Source organism: Balaenoptera physalus, assembly GCF_965194825.1.
Source record: "Balaenoptera physalus genome assembly, chromosome: 9".
NCBI classification, from domain to species: Eukaryota; Metazoa; Chordata; class Mammalia; order Artiodactyla; family Balaenopteridae; genus Balaenoptera; species Balaenoptera physalus.
Genome location: NC_138888.1, coordinates 71995217 through 72017301, shown reverse-complemented (window position 1 = coordinate 72017301; position 22085 = coordinate 71995217). Strand labels below are relative to the sequence as shown.

The window sequence follows — 22085 nt, the reverse complement described above, 5'->3', positions numbered from 1 at the left end:
GAGGCCAGCGTGACGTTGCAGCAGACTGAGGCACACCGTGCGTTCTCCCGGGGAAGTTGTCCCTGGAACATGGGAGCCTGGCCGTGGAGGGCTACACAGGCTCTTGGAGGGGAGGTATGGAGAGTGACCTGTGCTACACACAGGCTTTTTGGTGGCTGCACAGCACCCTTCGCGTCTCTTGCCCTTCTCTGGGGTCCGCACTGATAGCCGCGGCTCCGTGCCCATCTCTGGAGCTCATTTAGGCCGTGCTCTGAATCCCCTCTCCTCACGCACCCCGAAACAATGGTCTCTTGCTTCTTAGGCAGGTCCAGACCTTTTCCTGGACTCCCACCCACCTAGCTGTGGCGCACTAGCCCCTTCAGACTGTGATCACACAGCCAACCCCAGTCCTCTCCGTGTGATCCGACCTCCGAAGCCCGAGCCTCAGCTCCCAGCCCCAGCCCGCCCCGGCGGGTGAGCAGACAAACCTCTCGAGCTGGTGAGTGCTGGTCAGCACCGATCCTTTGTGCGGGAACCTCTCTGCTTTGCCCTCCGCACCCCTGTTGCTGCGCTCTCCTCCGTGGCTCCGAAGCTTCCAACCCCCCACCCCCGTCTCTGCCAGTGAAGGGCCTTCCTAGTGTGTGGAAACCTTTCCTCCTTCACAGCTCCCTCCCACTGGTGCAGGTCCCATCCCTGCTCTTTTGTCTCTGTTTTTCCTTTTTTCTTTTGCCCTACCCAGGTATGTGGGGAGTTTCTTGCCTTTTGGGAGGTCTGAGGTCTTCTGCCAGCATTCAGTAGGTGTTCTGTAGAAGTTGTTCCACATGTAGATGTATTTCTGATGTATTTGTGGGGAGGAAGGTGATCTCCACGTCTTACTCCTCTGCCATTTTAAAGGTCCCTTATAAGTATTTTTTAACAGGTTATTTAAGGGTTGCTATCAACTGGGTGGTCTTTTTATTGTATTTTCTTTTCCAAAGTTAATTGGCTATAAATTCACTTTAAAAAATCTTACTGTGTATCTAGCCTTAGCATAGGAAAAGAAAACAAAAACCAATCTGCTATCTGAAATGATATTATCATTATTAAGTTTCATTAGTAGTCAAAGTCTACCCATATCTAAAACTTAGAAGTTCTGTTGTCACTTTGAAATCATTTCCTATGATGGAAAATTTGCTATCAGAAAGAGAGAGCTTTAACTTGATCCTCTGTCTTACTGTTAAGCATCTAAATGATATTGAAATTTTAGATGACCGTGAGGTATAAGGCAAATTCCATGAAATTTGTCACAACTTCAGAAATTAAATGATGTAATATTTTGGGCAGTTTTAACTGATGATGTATACTTTTTGGCAGTAATAAAGGTATTTACTATCTCTGTTTTAAAGGATGTGTGTCATTAAAATTGATAGTTTTATTTACTTATTGAGTTACAGATGACACCTATTTTTGGTTGCAGTGAATGTGGACCCAAATGACAGCCAAGTGTAGGCAGGTTATCAGTCTGTGCCACCACCGATAGTTTCCTCTCGATGATAATCCTGCAAAATCTAGTGAAAACCTGGTTTCTTGGTGTTGGAGGGTCAGAAATGTTAGAGTTGAGGGAAAAACAAATCCACTGGGTGAAGGAACTTTACTAGGAATCTCAAACCTAGTACCATGGCTTGGGGAGGGGAGGATCATGATTTTAAAATAACTGAATATTTAAAAAAGGATTTTAGGAATAAAAACTTAGAGTAGATGTGTTGCCATTCTAAGTTTAGCCTAAAAATAAGTAGCTAAAGGAATAAGAAAAAGAGAATCACAGAAAGATGCCATTATAAATTGATCCTAAATTCATCACTAGGATCACCCTGGAACCAATGTCTTACACATCCTCCCTTTTTAAATCCTCCTTGAGAGCAAGTCACAAAACTCCCTGCAATAGTGAGTGACTATTACTGTCAGAAAGTTCTTCCTTATATCTAACTTCATTTCTCATGATGCCTGTTAAAAATCTTTTCTCTCGTATAGTTTTCACTGGAAAAAAAATCAGCTAGATTCCAACATCCACAGGATAAGGAGAAAGTACTGAAGAGAAAAAAAGAGTTTAAATGATGTTGAGAGTACATTTCGAGAAGTGGTAGACTTATTCAAAACATTCTTGGTAGTGTCCTTGGTAACTGATTTAGACCATAGAATTTAGTCCCATTTCTTTTTTTTAATGTGGTAGAATTTCTTTTATTGAAGTATAGTTGATTTATAATATATCAATTTCAGGTGTACAACATGGTGATTCAATATTTTTATAGATTCTAATCTATTTAAAGTTACTATAAAACATTGGCTATATTCCCTGTGCTGTGCAATATATCCTTGTTGCTTATTTTTATTTTATACATAGTAGTTTGTATCTCTTAATCTCCTACCCCAATTTTGGCCCTCCCCCTTCTCTCTCCCCACTGGTAACACTAGTTTGATCTCTGTATCTTTGAGTCTGTTTCTGTTTGTTATATTCATTCCTTTGTTTTACTTTTTAGATTCCACATGTAAGTGATATCATACAGTATTTGTCTTTCTCTGACTTATTTCACTAAGCATAATACACTCTAGGTCCATCCACCTTGTTGCAAATGACAGAATTTTATTCTTTTTTATGGCTGAGTAATATTTCATTGTACAATATATACCACATCTTCTTTCTCCATTCATGTTAATGGATACTTAGGTGACCTCCATATTGTGGATATTGTAAATAATGCTGCTATGAATATTGGGGTCCATGTATCTTTTCAAGTTAGTGTTTTCATTTTCTTCAGATATATACCTAGGAGTGGAATTGCTGGATCATATGGTAGCTCTAATTTTAGTTTTTTGAGGAACCTCCGTAGAGTTTCCTACAGTGGCTGCACCAATTTACATTCCCACCAACAGTGTACTAGGATGCCCTTTTCTCCATATTCTTTTAGATGATAGCCATTGTGACAGGTATGAGGTGGTTTTGATTCGCATTTCTCTAATAATTAACTATGTTGAGCATCTTTTCATGTGCCTGTTGGCCATCGGTATATCTTTTTTGGAAAAATGTATATTCAGGTCTTCTGCCCAATTTTTTTAATCCAGTTTTTTAAATATTGAGTTGTATGAACTGTTTATGTATTTTGGATATTAACCCCTTATCAGTCATAACATTTGCAAATATTTTCTTCCATTTCATAGGTTGTCTTTTCATTTTTTGATGATTTCCCTTGTTGTGCAAAAGCTTTCAAGTATAATTAGGTCCCATTTTTTTATTTTGCTTTTGTTTGCCTTAGGAGACAGATCCAAAAACATATTGCTATAATTTTTGTCAAAGGGTGTTCTGTCTGTGTTCTCTTCTAGGAGTTTTATGGTTTCAGGTCTTACATTTAGGTGTTTAATCCATTATGAGTTTATTTTTGTATATGGTGTGAGAAAATGTTCTAATTTTATTCTTTTACACATAGCTGTCCAGTTTTCCCAGCACTGCTTATTGAAGAGACTGTCTTTTCATCATTGTACAATATATTCTTGTCTCTTTTGTCATAGATTAATTGACCATAAGTGCATGGGTTTATTTCTGGGCTCTCTATTCTGTTCCATTGATCCATATGTCTGTTTTTGTATAAGTACTATACTGTTTGCAGTATACCGTTTGATTACTATAGATGTTATAGTCTGGAGTCAGGGAGCATGATACCTCCAGGTTTGTTCTTTTTTCTCAAGATTACGTTGGCTATTGGTCTTTTGTGGTTCCATGTAAATTTTAGGATTATTTGTTCTAGCTCTGTGAAAAATGTCATGGGTATTTTGGTAAGGATTTTGTTAAATCTGTAGATTGCTTTGGGTAGTATGGACATTTTAACAAGATTATTTCTTCCAGTCCGTGAACATGAGATATGTTTCCACTTCTTTGTATCACCTTCAATTTCCTCCATCAATGTTTTATAGTTTTCAGAGTATAGGTCTTTCACTTGCTTGGTTATGTTTATTCCTAGGTTTTCTAAAATTATTTTTGATGCAATTTTAAACAAAATTGTTTTCTTAATTTTCCTTTCTGTATACTAATCTTGTATCCTGCAACTTTACTGAATTCATTTATTAGTTCTAATAGTTTTTGGTGGGACTTTAGGGTTTTCTATATACAGTATCATGTGATCTGCATATAGTGACAGTTTTATTTCTTCCCTTCCAATTTGGATGTTTTTTATTTATTTCTCTTGTCTGATTATTGTGGCTATAACTTCCAATACCATGTTAAATAGAAATTGTGGGAGTGGGCATCCTTGTCTTGTTCCTGATTTTAGAGGAAAGGCTTTCAGATTTTCACCACTGAGTATGATGTTAGCTGTGGGTTTGTCATAAATGACCTTTATTATGTTAAGATGTGGTCCCTCTATACCAATGTTGATGAGAATTTTTATCATGAATGGATGTTGAATTTTGTCAAATGCTTTTTCTGTGCCTATTGAGGTGATCGTGTGATATTTATGCTTCCTTTTGTTAATGTGGTATATCACATTGATTGATTTATGGATATTGAACCATCTTTGGGTCCCTGGAATAAATCCCAATTGATCATGGCCTAATACATGCTCGATCCTGGGGAACATTCCATGTGCACTTGAAAAGACTTTGTATTCTGCTGCTTTTGGATGGAATGTCCTGTCGATATCTACTAAGTCCCAATTGATCTAGTGTGTCATTTAAGACCAATGTTTTCTTATTGATTTTCTGTCTAGATGATCTGTCCATTGATGTAAAAATAGTAGGGTGTTAAAATCCCCTACTATTATTGTATTATTGTCAGTTCCTCCCTTTGTGTCTATTAACATTTACTTTTTATATTTAGGTGCTCCTGTATTAGATGCATATATGTTAACAAGTGTTATATCCTCTTCTTGTATTGAACCCTTTATCATTATACAATGTCTTTCTTTTTTCTTATAGCCTTTGTTTAAAAGTCTGTTTTGTCTGATATGAGTATTGCTACCCCCTCTTTCTTGTCATTTCCATTTGCATGAAATATCTTTTTCCATCCCCTTACTCTCAGACTGTGTGTGTCTTTAACTCTGAAGTGAGTCTCTTGTAAGCAGCATGGTATTTTTTTTTGTCCAATCAGCCACCCTATGTCTTTTGGCTGGAGAGTATTCAGTCATTCATTATTCAGACATTTAAAGTAATTATGGATAGGTATGTACTTGATGCCATTTTGTTACTTGTTTTCTGGCTGTTTTTGTAGTTCTTCTCTGTTCTTTTCTTCCTCTTTTAGTTTCTTACCTTGTAGTTTATGATTTTCTTTAGTAGTATGCTTGTGTTCCTTTCTATTTTTTGTTTACCTATTGTAGGTTTTGGACTTGTGGTTACCATGGGGTTTATATATGTAGAACTATAGCTATATCTACTTGTTTTAAACAGGTAGTCCTTTAAGTTCTAACACATTCTAAAAAGATCTACATTTTTTACTCCCCTCCCCTGTAATTTGTGTTTTTGATGTCATGTTTTACATTGTCATGTTTATCCCTTTACTGTTTATTGTAGTTATAGTTGATTTTACAATTTTTTGTCTCTTTATCATCCTCATAGCTTATTTAAGTCGTTGATCCATAGCCTTAACTATATATTTGCCATTAGTTAGGGGTGTTTTTTCCTTTCCTATAGATTCTTACTTCTTGATGTAGTCTTTTCTTTTCCACTTAGAGAAGACCCGTTAACTTTTCTTTTAGGGTATGTTTAGTATTGATTAACTCTTCATTTTTGCTTTTCTGCAAAGTTCTTCATCTGTCTTTTAATTCTAAATGACAATCTTGCTGGATAGAGTATCCTAGGTTGGAGATTTTTTCCTTTCAGCACTTTAAATATATGACACCACTCCCTTCTGGCCTGCAAAGTTTCTGCATAGAAATCAGCTGATAGCCTTATGAAGGCCCCCTTGCATATGACTCTTTGTTTTTCTCTTGCTGCCTTTAGAATCCTCTCTTTAACTTTTGCTATTTCAATTATAATATGCCTTGGTGTGGGTCTGCTTGGGTTCATCTTATTTGGGACCCTCTGTCCTTCCTGTACCTGGATATCTGTTTCCTTGTTCATGTTTGGGAAGTTTTCAGTCATGATTTCATCAAATATATTTTTGACACCTTCCTGTCCCTCTTCTCCTTCTGGGACCCCTATAATTTTAATGTTGGTAAGCTTGATGTTGTTCAAGAGTTCCCTTAAACTGTTCTCAGTTTTCAAAATTTGTTTTTCTTTTTGCTGTTCTGTTTGGATGATTTCCATTATTCTATCTTCGAAATCACTTACGTGTTCCTCTGTATCACCTACTCTGCTGTTAATTCCTTCTAGTGCGCTCTTCATTTCAATTATTTTATTCCTCAGTTCTGACTGGTTCTTTTTTATATTTTCTAGTTCCTTGTTAAAATTATCACTGTGTTCATCTAATCTTCTCTCTAATTCAGTTAGCATTCTTATTACTAATGCTTTGAACACTTAATCTGGCAAATTTCTGTTTCATTAGTTTTGTTTAGGAGGTTTCTCTTGTTCTTTCACTTGAAACAAATTCCTCTGTCTTCTCATTTCGCTTAATTTTCTCTGTCTCTCTGAAATTAGGGGAAATGGTTACATATTCCAGTCTTAAAGGGGTGTCCTTGTGTGGGACCATCTCTATATAGTTTGTGTGTGCCTAGTGGCTTTGATGGGAGAGCTGGATCTGATGTGAGCAGGAGTCATGTCTTTCCCCAGTGTGTGCTTACAGCTATCACTTTGGCAGGAGTTGGGACTGGAGATGGAGGGGCTAGAACCAGCGCCATGTTTGAACTGGGGTTTTTCCTGTGCTCAGTGGCCAACACCACCCTATTAGGAGTGGGAGTGGGTCCCAAGTTGGTGGAGCAGAAGCCCTGAGGTTTGGGTCTGAGTTGGTTCTGTTCCCTCTAAGGATGTGCTTTCCTGCCTTTCAGCACCAGCATCCTCACCCCAGAGGGGAGCAGTGTTGGAACAATAGCAGCTGGAATGGGCTCTTGGTTTGGATTGGGGCTTGGACTGTGGTGGTTCCAGTTCCAGTCAGAGTTCTGGACCATTTCTGATGAACTGCCTCACTAAGTGCCAGTAATGGCTGCCCCCGCCCCCTTCAGATGCTCTTCTGGGACCAAACCGGCTCCGTTCCTTACAACTGAGTGCTCCCCTCAGCTCCAGCAGCCCTTGCCCTAGTGTGGAGCTGTGTCACAGAGCAACAGGGGCCGGAGTGGGTGCTCGTTTCAGGCTGGGGCACATGCCGGAATGGTGAGAGGAAACTGACCAGAGTCCTTTGCAGTTTCAATCTGCTTTCTCCAGCTTGTTTCAGGAGTAAGCAAATGTGTGTGTGGTCTTCACAAGCAGAGTCTAGGTTTCTTACAGCTCTCCTGTTAGTCCTACTGGTTTTCTAACCAGCTAAGGAGACTCATTTTCCTGGTGTCAGACCCCAGGGCTGGAGCCCCCAGTATGTGGCTTAAACCTCTCACTCCCTAGAGTGGATCTCTAAGCCCGTGTAATCCCCCTCTTCTTCTGTGTCCCCTCCCAGGGGCAAAAGTCCTGACCTGCTCACTTCTCTTCCCTTCCTACCTGATTATATGTGGATCTTTCTTACAGGCTTGCTTGTACAAGTGTCTTTCTGCCCGTCTCTAGTTAGTTTTCAGTGAGAATCTCCACATGTAGGTATATTTTTGATGTGTTCAAGGGGAGAGATGAGCTACACGTCCTCCAACACCATCTTGATCTGAATCCTTTAGTCCTATGTCTCAAGACATAACTGGATGTCTGACTATCACTTTGTGTACTTGTGTATAAGCCAGCTACTTCGAAGGCTGTGCATTAAGTGATACCTTCAAAGAATCCATTCAATCAATATGAACTTTTATGTATTTAATACCAATAACAAAATGAGAATGTCCAGCTGAAAACATGCAATTACTCTCATGCCCAACCCCCCACTATAAAAGAAATATGGAGTAAGCATGTGCTAACAGGGTGGGCTTGGGGTACATAAAAGTACTGAACTTTCCTTAACTGTAGGAAATAACATAAATCGGGGGAAAAAATACATATGTGTGGCATTGGAGTCCTGTGTTCTGGAGTGGCCTGGTCTATATGCTTACATTATACATGGATAAATGCTTCACATCTGCTACTACCTCATTGGCATAGTCAGAAGAGGAACAGTACTGTCTGTAAAGTGTTTTAGTTCCCTCAGAAAACACCACATAAACATATGGTAATATACTATTACCATTATATAGAACAGAGGCCAAAAGCCTCTTGCCAAAGTGATTCTCTAAAATTTTACACCTATTTCATGCATTAAAAAAGAAATATGTAGCAAACGCTTTCATGTATCTTACGATTAGTTCATCAGATTTGCATCTGTGGGGACAGAAAGCCAAAAAGCCTGTGTCTCTAAAGACCCTTCCTCTGCCCCTATGCCTGCCTCCTCTTCCAGCATTGTCTTTAAAAGATCTGGTCTCATAGGTCCTCAGAAGTAAAATAAAACTCAAACTCAATAACTTGCATTTGTATTGGTCTTTTAAGTTCACAAAATGTTTTTATATAATCTCATTTGATTCTCACAACTACTCTATGGGGCTAGCAAGGCAGGGAATAATAATCCCATTTTACAATTGTGGAAACTGAGACTGAGAGAAGAAAAGCTTCATGACTTGTTTCAAATTATCCAGCTATTAACTAGTAGAGCCTGTGACTTGAACCCAAGTCATCTGGCTCAATTCAATACTGCTTTTTTCACTCTGCCCCAGCTGCCTGTGGGAGACTGAACTCTAACATGATGCCTAATGACCTAAATAATCTCCTCTTCCAAAGTGTTCGTGAAACCTGTAAATATAATGAGACATCACTCCTCGATCACATTACTTTATATACAAAAGGAATTTTGCAATTGTAATTAAGGCCCCAGATCAGTTGACCTTAAGATAAGGAGATTGCCTGGGTGTGGCTGACCTAACCATAGGAGCCCTTAAAATATGGGTCTAGAGGTCAGAGATTGGAGGAAGTCAGAGAGATTCAAAGCATATGAAGGATTCAATGCGAGGGCGATTCTCTGTTGCTGGCTTTGAAGTTTGGGAGGCCTCCGTGGCAAGGACTCCCTGCAGCCTCTGGGAGCTGGGGGTGACCCTGCTGACAGCCAGCAAGAAAATGGGAACTTCAGCCTTAGAACTGCAAGAAACTGAATTTGACCAATAGTTAAATGAGCTTGGAAGCAAATTCTTCTCCAGAGCCTCTAGATGAGAACTCAGGCTGGCTAACGATGATTTTAGCCTTGAGATACTGTGAACAGAGAACCTGGTCACACCATGCTGAACTTTCAAACTGCAGAACCGTGACATAATAAATGGTGTGGTTTTAAGTTGCCAAATTTGTGATAATTTGCTCTGCAGCAATAGACAAATAATAAACTGCCACTCATAAATATTTATTGAGTGCTCATTACATGAAAGACAGTAGTTTTCATTTCAGAGATGCTTTATTTTGTGCCTGTGTCTAGTAGGGTTAATTTTTTTAAAAAAATCTGTAGACTTGTGGTAACATTAGTATTTCTCCTTACCTGTGGGAACATAGAGAATTCCAATCCTTATCTTCTTGAAGGTAAGCATGACTATGTCCCTTATTCTGACCAATGAAATGGAGGGAAGTGACACATGTCTCTTCCAGGACAATGGCTCCCCAGTTCTCCCTATTCTTTTTCCCTCTTGCAGCAAACCCTGAAGCTCTGGATAAGAAGGGAGTTTCCCTTGGGACTTCCCCAGTGGTCCAGGGGGTAAGACTCCATGCTCCCAATACATGGGGCCCGGGTTCGATCCCTGGTCGGGGAACTAGATCCTGCAGGCACGCTGCAACTAAGAGTCCGCGTGCCGCAACTAAAGATCCCGCATGCCGCAACAAAGACCTGGCACAGGCAAAATAAATAAATAAATATTTTTTAAAAAAGAGACGGGAGTTTCCCATGATGGGGAGCACCTGTCAACCTGGGTCTAGGGAGCAGAGCCTTCCACCCATCTGCTTTGGGTGTATAGTTTAAGCAAGGTATATACCTTTATTGCTTTCAGTCTCTGAGAGTGTTGGGTAGTTTGTTTGCACAACATAACCTGACTTATCCTGACACATTTGCCTTGAACATCCTGGAGCAGCATATAGTACTGAGCTTCATAAACACCGATTGCCGTCCTGCTACAATAGCGAGGAAAGCCGGGTGATCTGTTCCTGGGACATTTGGCTGAACATTTTTTGGATAAAAAACATTATTTACCACCATTTTTCCCTCCATGTAATTGAGGAGTGGGGAAAGGGATGGAGGAAGTAGCATAAGACTGAGAAGATAAGGAAAACAGGAAACAGCATGTGATTTTCTGACTGAGCAACAATTACTGAGTGGCTACAACTAAGCTTTGTGAGTGCCCCAAATGTCGGTGGAGACAGGCCCACTTTCCACAAGACTTTGATGACCACAGTCAGTCATTAGTGTACCAATGAGTTGAAGTGAAGAAATTGTGTACTTTAAGTACTTAAGGTGCTCTGTTCTCTAGGTTTGCTGGAACAAACTACCCTAACTCAGGAGAAGGAAATCAAGACTGTGAGCAAATTTTAAGGGGTTTCCACATTTCATGTTTCTCTGTGTCGTTTCTGTAGATGACCTAGAGGGTAGATCTAGATGGCGGCTAAGTTAAAAAGCAAGTTTTATATTCAGAACAAAGTCACTAACAAATGTAACAACAAGTCTTACTATTTTGTTTGCAATGAACTATGCTTATAATCATTCATCAGCAATCTTTTTCAAAAAGCAACATTAGATAAAACATTTCCTTCCTGTCAAGATAGTCATTAAGGTTTAGAATTTTAAGTGAGCCAAGTTGAAAAAGTTGGTCTCTTTAACCATACACAACAAACTTCTTTTGAAAATAAATTTTGGGGGGGGGGGTAAATTCCATATAACTGCTAACAAGTGGAGGTCAAAGTGAGCATCTGTTGAAAACATTATTTCAAGAAGTTTTGATACAAAGCAGGAAAACTCAATGTAATGTTTAAGCTCTTGGTTTCCAGGCACATCCCATCATCACTATTTTTCCGTTTATTCGCTAATGAGATTAATCAACTCTGTAAGGAGTTTCTTCCATCCATTTGTGAAGTTTTTCAAGTAGATTTTCTCAGACTAAACTAAAGCTAGAGGATTTCTTTAGAACTTCAGAAGATTTCTGGAAATCAAAACCAAAGTGAACTTTTTCGTTTTTTAGAAGATAATTTAAAAAATGTGGTTTGATTTTCCTCATTTCTTTGCAATTCTTTTTTTAAGTATATTTTAAGGTAATTCTAAAGGAATTAAAAGTTGAATGTCCTTCAAGATCACCCCTCTATCTCTCTCTCCCTCTGTCTCCTATATTATCAAGTCAGCATCTTGGCATCTGGAATAGAAGATATGACGTCCATGGTATAACAAATGGGTGTAGATTGTGAATTCTGAAGACACCCCTAACTCTCACTGCAGGGACAGTTTGGAGTTAGGAATGAGCTTTACCAGAGTTTTCTTGTGTCCTGCCTGGGTAGGGGGAGATGGTACCTTGGGAGGATGAAGCAAAGCTGGACTACATAAAACTACTATCTGGTACCTCCTGAAATTTTCCATTCTTCCCCCACTGCCATATTCAGCTTCTTCATCAGCATGTAATTTCAAACTAACAGATGGTTTTTCTTTAAATGAGCAAATTTTCTCTTCAGAAAGTACATGCAACAACTAATTCCAATCTGGCCCTGAAACAAGAGTGTCATGGAAGGCATAAAAGGGCCAAGTTTTCAAGTACGACTTTTTTCCTTTCCCCCCCACGCAAAAAACACACACATTTAGTATTTCTTTATTTAAAGACATGCCCGCCCACAAACATCTGAGAAACATCTGTAGACAAAATGCCAAAATGCATAGTCGAATTTTGACTTACACCTCACCACCCACCAAGACCCCTGTCAACTCACAATAAACACCTTTCTAGCATCTGCCCCAGAGAAAGAAACGCCACATTACCCAAAGGTCAGAGCAAACAGATGTCACTTATTGCAGACCCTAATCGTATCCATATCCAACCTTAGGAGGCCTGCGGTGAAAGCCGACTTCTGGAGTCGGGGTTCCTCCAGTTAGAGACGCTCACCCCAGTTAGAGACTCCCTCCCTCTCACTAGAGCCAGGGGGCCTTAGGAGTGGCTGTCTCTAGGGGCCACCCCTGCACCCCACTCACAGAGCCCATGACTGAACATGGGGGTTAGGGAAGCAGTGGGAAATTCTTCATGGTTGGCCGGCATCTGAGCAGTCCTCCTGCTTCTCATTCTGTCAGACAGACCTGGAATATTTTTCAAGAACATCTCCTGCCTCAACCTTCCTGATTCATTGTGGAAGACTTGAAACTGCTCTTCTCTGTTCTCATAGCCCTTTGTGCACATCTCTGTACCTCCTTTTATAGCCCTCATCATAGTGAATAGCATCACCTTACATCTCTGAGCCCCATGAGACTGAATTTCAGTTGGAGGAAAAAAGAGGGAAGGAAGGAAGGAAGGGGAGAGAGAGAAGAAAGAGAGAAAGAAAGAGAGAGAAAAAGAAAGGAAGGAAGGAAACAGGGGGGTGGGATATGGGATTTACAAAAGGAGGTTTAATGAAAAGACAATGTTGGCCATGCAATTTGGTGGGGTTTTTTTGTTTTGTTTTGTTCTTGTCTTTATAAACTGATAAAGCATAATACTCAATTCAGTAACTGTATGTTCAGTATCTATAAAAGATTCTTAGAAAGATAAATGTGTGGATATTTTCTGCTTGTTCCTGCAGACCTACCCTTTACCTTTCTCCTATCTTCTCCCCCCATTTCAGTCCTGGTGGCGGGGTGGGGGGGCAGGTCCAGTTCATTCAAGGGGAAATACAGTGAGAATCATAAATAATCTAGAATTTAGAAGATATAGAGGTGTAAATCTCATGATATAAGCCTATACATGTGAAGGATTCTTTCTCATGACTGCAAATAAGTTTGGGAAGGGTTGATAGTTGAATGTGATATAAAAATAAAAGCAAAAAAAAATGAGGACTCTAGCTCACTTTCCATAACAGTATTCAGTCCCTGCCTGCCTCGCACAGACACATACATTATATACCTACAGCCTGAAGATTCAGCCTTATCCAGTTCTTGAGACAATCCTACCATGTCTGGCCGTGTATTAGGAGCTCCATCCCCTCAGCGACTGAGCTCTGGATGCAGTTATGCTGTCATAAGCCTAGTATCTAGTGATCCTGGAGTGGCTTCATATGCTCCCTGAAATCTTCTCTCCATCCTCATGACTGAGCATCTGTTTTCCATGTGTTTGTGTCCCAGTTTTTTCCCCTCTTGAACTGGAACCCTATTCTGACCCTTACACCATAGTTGGGAGCCTTCTAGCCAAGTCTTGTCAACTTACCTCCATGGAGACTGAACTCTGCTCGCTGGCTGAACTGTGCTCCGACAACAGCCATCACTCTACTTGTTATCTGTGTCTGCCAGGGTCTCATTGTATATTACTGGAAATTCTCGCCAAAACCATTCAAGGTAGATAACATTGTCCTCTTTTGCAGATAAACCACAATTCAGAATTAGAGATATCTAATGCCTTAACTACAGCTAAACAGCTACAAAGTAGAAGAGGCAGGTGCCTCTGATTCCAGAATTTATGACCTTCCAACCCCTCGTCTCTGGAACTTTGACACTATTCATCCACCATCCTTAAAGACCCCATCCTCCAGAGATGCCACCACACAGGACACTCAGATATCAATGCCAGACCAGATTGGACATGGATTTGGACAGCTGTGGAAGAGGCAGCCTTTGCTCCACTGTCCCAACTCCACCCAGAACCGCCTTACTCTCCTTGCATACATTAAGAGTTAGTTATAAATTTTTTATGACAATCCTACAAAGCTTTAGCATCATCTCAAAGGCTTCTTTAAATACTTTTTTCTCATATGAGAAAACACATGCACAAAAATGTAGGCTTTTAGGGATGTTTTTTCATACAAACATAACTACCCTGAAACCTCATCACATGAATGTTGATTCTTAAAGGAGTCCCATTTCATTCTCAATCACTAGAATTTACAGAAGTGAAATTTAATATCCCTAAGAGTTTGAAAATTCTACAGACTTGTAAGTGACTCTTGTTTGCTCTGAACTGAATTATCCCATTTAGGTATACTGAGTCTTCTTGCTTTTCTTTCCTCTTGCCTTCTGAATTTTTCGAATAAAATCTATCAAATAAAAATGGTTACTGAACATTTCTGTGTACATGGTACTGGTCTACAGTATATCTATTTTTTGAATATCCATTAGTGGATGGATTTTATATCTTTATGATTCTAAACCAGGTTCTTGAGATGTTGTTGATAACTTAGAAAAATAAGAGATGCCCTTTCTAAATGATGATTTTTTTTAAAAAAAGTTGATGACTCTTAAAAGAGTCTCCTTATTTGTTCAGATCTTTCCAGATTCCTATTTAAAAGTTATTTAAATAACTTTTATTAATAAACATTTGCCAGTATATGTATCAGTAGCTATCTTGCCCTTCTGTATAAGCTTCTCCAGGTCTTTTCAGTATGAAGAAAGACCTGTGTTATAATGTACAGGTAATATATAGGCAAAGCAATGCCAGCTGCTGTAACAAAGCCCCAAATGTATAATGGTTCAAATACAATAGAAGTTTATTTCTCATTCACGTAAATTCCAAAATAGATGTGTCTGATTAGCAGATGACACTTTTGTCAAGCAACAAAGCAGAGACCCAGCACCTTCCTTCCTGTGCTCCCGTCATATTTACCATATCCAAGGTGTCTATGCATATTTGCCTCAAGCCCATGGAAGGAAAAATAGCATAAAGTAGCGTTCTGCATGGAGGATTTTATGGGCCAGTCCTGAAATGGTACACATCATTTCTATTTACATCCAGTATGTGGAACTTGGTCACATGACCAAATCTAACTACAAGGGACTACAAGGGGTCCAGGAAGAAGGGGAAATGAATTTAGTGAGCCCACAGTGTGTGTTTAGAGTCAGGCAGATCTGGGTTCAAATTCTAGTTCTACAAAGAATTCTTTTTTTTTTTTTCCTTTTTAAATTTTATTTATTTATTTATTTATTTATGGCTGTGTTGGGTCTTCGTTTCTGTGCGAGGGCTTTCTCTAGTTGTGGCAAGTGGGGGCCACTCTTCATCGCGGTGCGCGGGCCTCTCACTATCGCGGCCTCTCTTGTTGCGGAGCACAGGCTCCAGACGCGCAGGCCCAGCAATTGTGGCTCACGGGCCTAGTCGCTCCGCGGCATGTGGGATCTTCCCAGACCAGGGCTCGAACCCGTGTCCCCTGCACTGGCAGGCAGACTCTCAACCACTGCGCCACCAGGGAAACCCCTACAAAGAATTCTTACGTGAGTTTCCATGTCTCAATTTCCTTGCCTTTTAAGGGATAATAAAGCTGATTTCAGCAATTGTTGTTAAGCATAAAGGGAATAATAAATATACAATGATTAACACATAGTATTGTTAGTTGAATCCGAAAGGCCAAGATATATTTTGTTTTATGGTTATACAGATTTGTATAATTTTAGATTTTACCTGGTCCCTAGCAAGTTTTGCGATGTTAAAATGCCCTCCTTGATATTTTGAATTTTCAGCAATATTTTACAAATGCACTCATGTTACCTAGCAACCTAATTGAACATGAAATAAATACAATAAATTGGTAACATCTCATATAATGATTATCCATGTTTTAAGTTACTCCTACTAAAATTTTGCAGATTACACTGAAAAAATAGATTTTTTTTCCATTTCACCATATTTAGTTTGGTGAATTGATACAATTTGGTGGAAATAAAAATAATGGCTACAATTGAATTCAACCATAATGATGGCTTTCAAATCCTGTGACCACAGCAGTGGGATAAACTCTTAAAATTCTCTTCAGAGTTCAAAAGGTTGACAGTCTTAAGTGTTAAACCTTCATTCATAATCCAGGTTCATAAAAGCATTTGCCATTTCAAAATCAGAAGTCACCCGATAACCAAAACTTTAGAATAAATGGAAAGAATGATCAGGGTTATTTTTTGATAGGTTGTGCAAATCACATGCATTTACCTCCTTTTGATTCCCCAGATAAATTTTTTTTTTATCCTCTGTTATTTCTTTTTCCTTTTTCTTTTCTTTCTTTCCTCTTTTTTTTTTCTTTTGTACCAGCAGCAATGGGATTTCTGCCAGAACTGAACTCAGCCGCTTCCCTGGGAATGTTGTCCAGTTGCTAATTTCACTACCGGAACTGTGTTCCCTCGCGTTCTGGCCTATTTCCATGCATGCCTCCACTGGAATAAAGGGTCTGACAGTTCTGTGGATAATGGTAAACATATGTAGCCAATGATGTGCAATTCTTTTAGAGCCAGAAAGCATTAGTAGGTATTTCAGTTGCTGGCAACAAAAAAATCAGTGTAAGGCACTTCAAACACCAGAACCCAAAGAAAACTACACATCAATGATTTTAATGCACAGCAAAGTTCTTCTTTCATTCTTTCTTTTTTAAATCATTGACTAATTAAAAATGAAAGTCAGACTATTATGACAGCCTAATTCCAAACTTTAAAACTACAGGGGAAAAGGTTGGGTTTAGGGGGAAAGAGAACATTACAACTTGTTTATTTTGGATACTATTCCAATTTCAAGTTAGGCCTTTTGATTCTTTAAGTGTACAAGAGAACTTTGACTTTCCCCAATACACAAGGGAAAAATTACATATTGTGATGTCATTGCCTTGTGGATTTCCCATACCACCAAGCACATTAGTCACACTGTCAATGTCTAGGAGATAGAAAAGAAAAAGGAAAAAAACATATTATCTTCATATGAGAATCAGTAATGATTTCTCTTTGGAAGCATTTCTTCAAAATTGTTTCCCAAATTCCAGTGGAATCTAAGAGAGCTATTAAAAAATATGTAACAACATTTCCAACAGGTCAGTTTGTAGTACTATATTACCAGCTTAATAAAAACATTAGCATGTAATGATAAATAAGAATACAATGAAGGATACTTTGGATAGTGTCTTATTGCCTGTATAACTTTGACCCAGTTAACGGTTTTATTATTCTATATTGTGTGTTGATGATTGCAGGGAGACATTTTTATCCAAATATACTGAAAAGTGATAATCCTCCAGGGTTCTTGTCTACGGTGTTAAACTGATAGAGGTGTCCCCAGGCTCCCGACTGTCTGCTCTTGCCAATCCAGCATTGCAGCTGCCTCCTCATTTGCCTGGAAAACCATCTGCCATCCCTTACTCGCTGCTTTGTTTCCTGCCCTCTGGCTGATTAGAATTCCTTCCGATATAATGGAGGACCTGCCTGATTGAATGTCTTTAAGATATAGTAGAATTGTTCAATGCTAAGTAGGAGCTTCTCTACCTAAACTCAGAGCAAATGACCCAGAATTGGTTCCAAAGAGAGGAACCAATTGCAGAGACCCAATGTAGAGAAAATCAGAGAGATTGATTAGACCAAGAAGAATTCTACTTGACAGCATTTGAATCCAATATCAAGATATTCAGTTGGCTCAATTCCCCAGAGGCTGTCTAATGAATTGTAAAGAGAGAGACGGACACACACCTATTCAAACCTCTTGATACAATGATGTAAGTGAGCCAAAGCAAGTAGGACCATTTGAAATCCTTTCAAATCAGTTAGTTACTCTGGATGCACGAGCACTTGGACCATTTCTCAATTGCCCAGTGTTTACTTAGATGCGGGTTTCTCGACCTTGGCATTATTGACATCCAGGGCTAGATAATTCTTTACTGTTGGGGGAGAATGGCTGTCCTGTGCATCACAGGATGTTTAGCAGCATCCCTGGCCTCTTCCCACTAGATGACAGTAGTGCCTCCACCCTACTTGTAACAACCAAAAATATCTCCAGACATTGTTATTTGTCCCTGGAAGAAGGGGAGCAAAATTGGCCCTGGCTGAGAACATCTGAGTTAGACAAATCTGTGCCTGGAGTTTTTGAGATGAGTGCCCAGGCACTGGCCTTTAGCTTAAGCAGCAGTGTTCCAAGCCGTGGGGCTGGTGGTCAGAATGCTTGACTGTTGGGAAAAGAGACAGGGGTTGTGAGCTGTATAAATGGGGCCACTTAAGAAACAAACAAGCAAACACACACTCCACAAACTGTTTCACTTACCCTTTGTGACCCCCATGAAAATGAATAGTTTGCCCCAGAGTTGAAACATTCTGATCATAATAAGCCCATGAATTTAATTATTACACACTACATATCTATAGAGTTATAGGTACATTCATACATACAGGTATAGGTAAACAGATACAAATAGCTCCCAAAACACTTTCTCAGACAGAACCTTAAGCAATTCTCTCAACTACCTGTAAGGTAAAATGGTCAAGGGTTCTGGTTACTCTCATTTCATGGTTGAGGAAACTAAATTTCAGAGAGTTTACGTGATTTTTTTCTAGATTATACAAGAAGTGTTCGTATCAAATCCAGGGTTTCTATTGCTCTGACTTCTTTTAAAAACAAAGGTTTAATAGTGACAGGTGGCATATGCTTATACCATAAAAATATCTAGTTATGTATCCCATAAACAGAAAGATTGTCTCCTTCCCTGTGATACAGGGAGAAATTCCAGTACATGTTGGCTAAGATGACCCCTGAATTTGGGGCTCCATGGCGTTCATATTGGATATTTATCAGTGGGGCTACAGCAGCCCGTTCGCACCAGGAATAAATAAAATAATCTTTAATTCTCTCTCCTTTAACATCCAGAATTTGGATCTAGTTCGAAGGAAAGGAGTGATTTTCTCAACTGTGACAATGCTTTAAACAACTTCTTGAATTCATTTAGCTGCCACTGCCACTGATCCTATTGTTTTGTTTTTTACATCATCAGATTTTGATCAAAGGGGTCACAAAAATTAGAAATATAAAGAGCAGAGCATGCTGTGCGTCAGCTGCCAGTAGAGAACAGATTAAACAAACGCCAGGGTTTATCACAGGCCTGGGACTACCCAAGCCAGCAGTTTCAAATACAGCAAACCCTTAAATAATTTCAAATCCTTTTTTTATTATCCTTTACAAAAATAAAGTTGGATACATACTAGATTCATAAGCATTCTCTGAGACACAGACAATCAAGGGAAGAACCCGTATCATGCCAGATCAAATGCTGTTTCTCAAAATTAAATGTACAATAAATATAAACAACAAATAAGGAATGAACTTTTTCATGAGTTCTGAAATGATTCTGCTGGTGTCACACTCTACCTTGATAATTAAGCAGTGTCATGTCATCTCATGTGTAAAGGTTTTTAAAACAATTTTTGTACAACTAATACATGTTCTTTTTTTCTTTTGAAAACACGATACAGAGAAGAAACTAGAAACCATCAATAATCTTCACCTATAATATACACTGCTAATTTGGGGATATTTTATTCTAGTATTTTCACTGTGTATTACCATATATAGTTAATTTTAAAATCATGTACTATCTGATATATACAAAAAACATATAAGCCACGAGGCACAGTTATAAAATGACACCCCTGACTTACAACTCAAACTAGGAACTAGAGCATTATCAGTAACTTGGCACCTTCCCTTGGGTTCCTCCTCTACAGTCTCCCTGCTTTGCTCTCTAGTCCCAACCCAGAAGCAACCTCTATTCCAGGGATTCTCATTTGGGGGCAACTTTATCTCCCGTGGGACATTCCACAATGTCTGGACACATTTTTGGTGGTCACAACTGGGATGGAGGTTGCAACTGGCATCTAGTGGATAGGGACCAAGGATGCTGCTAAACATCCAATAATGCATAGTACAGTCTCCCACCACCAAGAGTTATCTGCTTCCAGTGCCAATAGTGCCAAGGCTGAGAAACTCTGTGTTCGACTTACCATGACTGTGCTTAAAACAATAGTTTTGTCATACATATGATCTCCTAAATAATATGTAATTTACTTTTGCTGGTCTTGGAATTCTATAAAGATATTATCATGCTGCATGTAGTATTCTGTGACCTCCTTTTTTTCTCAATAGTTTGTTTTAGTAGTCGTTTATCATTTTGTCCATTTATTTTTACTGGTGTATTTTATTTCATTGTGTGAATATACCCCAATGTAGTTTTTATTCCATTGTCAATGAATATTTTGTTTGTTTACTGTTCTTTTTGTTGTTCTGGGGTTTTTTTTTTTTTTTTTGCTAATACGAACAATGCTTCTAAGAACATTTTGTACAAGTCTATTGGTGCACATATGCAAGAATTTCTGTGAAGTGTATATATAGAATTAAAATTGCTAGGTTGTAGGGGATGTGAGCCTTAAGTTTAAAAGAAAATTCAAATTTCAGTGTGACTGTACCAATTTGTATTCTTACCAGCAAGATATAAGATTCTGCCTTGATCCACCTTTTCTCCAATTTCGGTATGTTGGCTAACTTTTGCCAATCTAGTGAGTATGAAAGATAAATCAATGTGGTCTTAATTTGCATCTCCTGAATTACTAGCAAGATTGAGCATTTTTATGTGTTTATTCACCATTTGTGTTTCTTTTTCTCTGAGGATCTTGCTTTTCTCTGAAGTTTGTTAGTGTTCTCAATCTTATTTGTTAGATGAAAAAGCCTTCCCCATCAGTTTGTGACATTTCCTTTATTACATAATATGTCTTCTACATACTAGAGTCTGTTTTAAAGTTATCCATTTTGTCTCATTGATCTGTCAATTCTTTGCCAATACCATATGGTTTTAATCACCAGAGTTCCATATTACATTTTATTCTATGGTAGTGTGAGTCTGACTTCAATATTTCCTTTGTTCAAGATTGTATAAGCCATTCTCATACCTCTACTTTTTTTTTTTTTTAAATTAATTAATTTATTTATTTTGTGTTTTTGGCTGTGTTGGGTCTTCGTTTCTGTGCGAGGGGTTTCTCTAGTTGCGGCAAGCGGGGGCCACTCTTCATCGCGGTGCGTGGGCCTCTCACTATCGCGGCCTCTCTTGTTGCGGGGCACAGGCTCCAGACGCGCAGCTCAGTAGCTGTGGCTCACGGGCCCAGTTGCTCCGCGGCATGTGGGATCTTCCCAGACCAGGGCTCGAACCCGTGTCCCCTGCACTGGCAGGCGGATTCTCAACCACTGCGCCTCCAGGGAAGCCCTCATACCTCTACATTTATGAGCTAGTTCAATGTTAGAATCATTTCAATAAGCTAAAATTTTAAAAATAAATTTTGATTAGTAAATGAGTAATTTATCTTTAATATTTAGTGTCATTCAGAAACATGACATGTCTTTCTCTTCTTTCATATCTTTTGAATTACTGTTATGGTTTACTTCAGAAAAGTTACTTCTGTGGTTCACTTCAAAAAAAAGTCACACTTTCTTGTTAGTATTTTGTCTAGTTATTTTATGTTTTAGGTTACTATTGTGAATGGAATTCTCTAACTGGCTATTGCTTATATAAAGAAAAGTTATTTTGGATATTTATCTTGAACTTCATCATCATGCTGAAGTGTCTTTCTTATTTTAAGAATTTTTAGTTGTGTCTTTTTAGTTCTGACAGAATTTCACATCCACGTAATAATTTTTCCCTTCTCTTTAGGCATGTGTGATGTTTCTCTGTATCGTCTTACTGTGTTAACCAAAACCTGAAAACCAATTGTACTAATAGTAATAGTGAGCAGGATCTTGTTTGTTTGGAGATTCTCAGAGTGTGACTTTGGAGGCACACTACTACTTCACCATTAAGTATGGCTGTAGGTTTAATACAGTTAATTTTTCTCATGCTGATATTTCTAGCCCAGTCCTAGTTGTCTAATTAGGAATGTATGCAGAACATGATTACTTTTTCAACATAAGTGATACTGATAAATTTCAGAAAGTTAAATGTCTCAACAACTCTACAATGGGTCAAGTAAGACAGAATATTTAAGATACCATGTGGCAAAAGCAAATATGTATATTTTCAACCATTGTAAAGACACGTGGATTGCTCTGGAAACTACTTGCTGTGCTTGCATGCTCCACTTTTCTAGCTTAGCT

General features: G+C 38.9%; 1 long non-coding RNA gene across 1 annotated transcript; it reads right to left on the bottom strand.

Annotated features, from left to right (window-relative positions):
- Positions 1-1131: 1131 nt before the first annotated feature.
- On the bottom strand, positions 1132-21351 carry LOC309666549. The gene is made up of 2 exons (XR_014267170.1): positions 21209-21351; positions 1132-20890 (listed from the first exon to the last, which is right to left on the bottom strand). It is a non-coding gene; the product is annotated as an uncharacterized lncRNA (long non-coding RNA).
- Between the last annotated feature and the right edge of the window lie 734 nt (positions 21352-22085).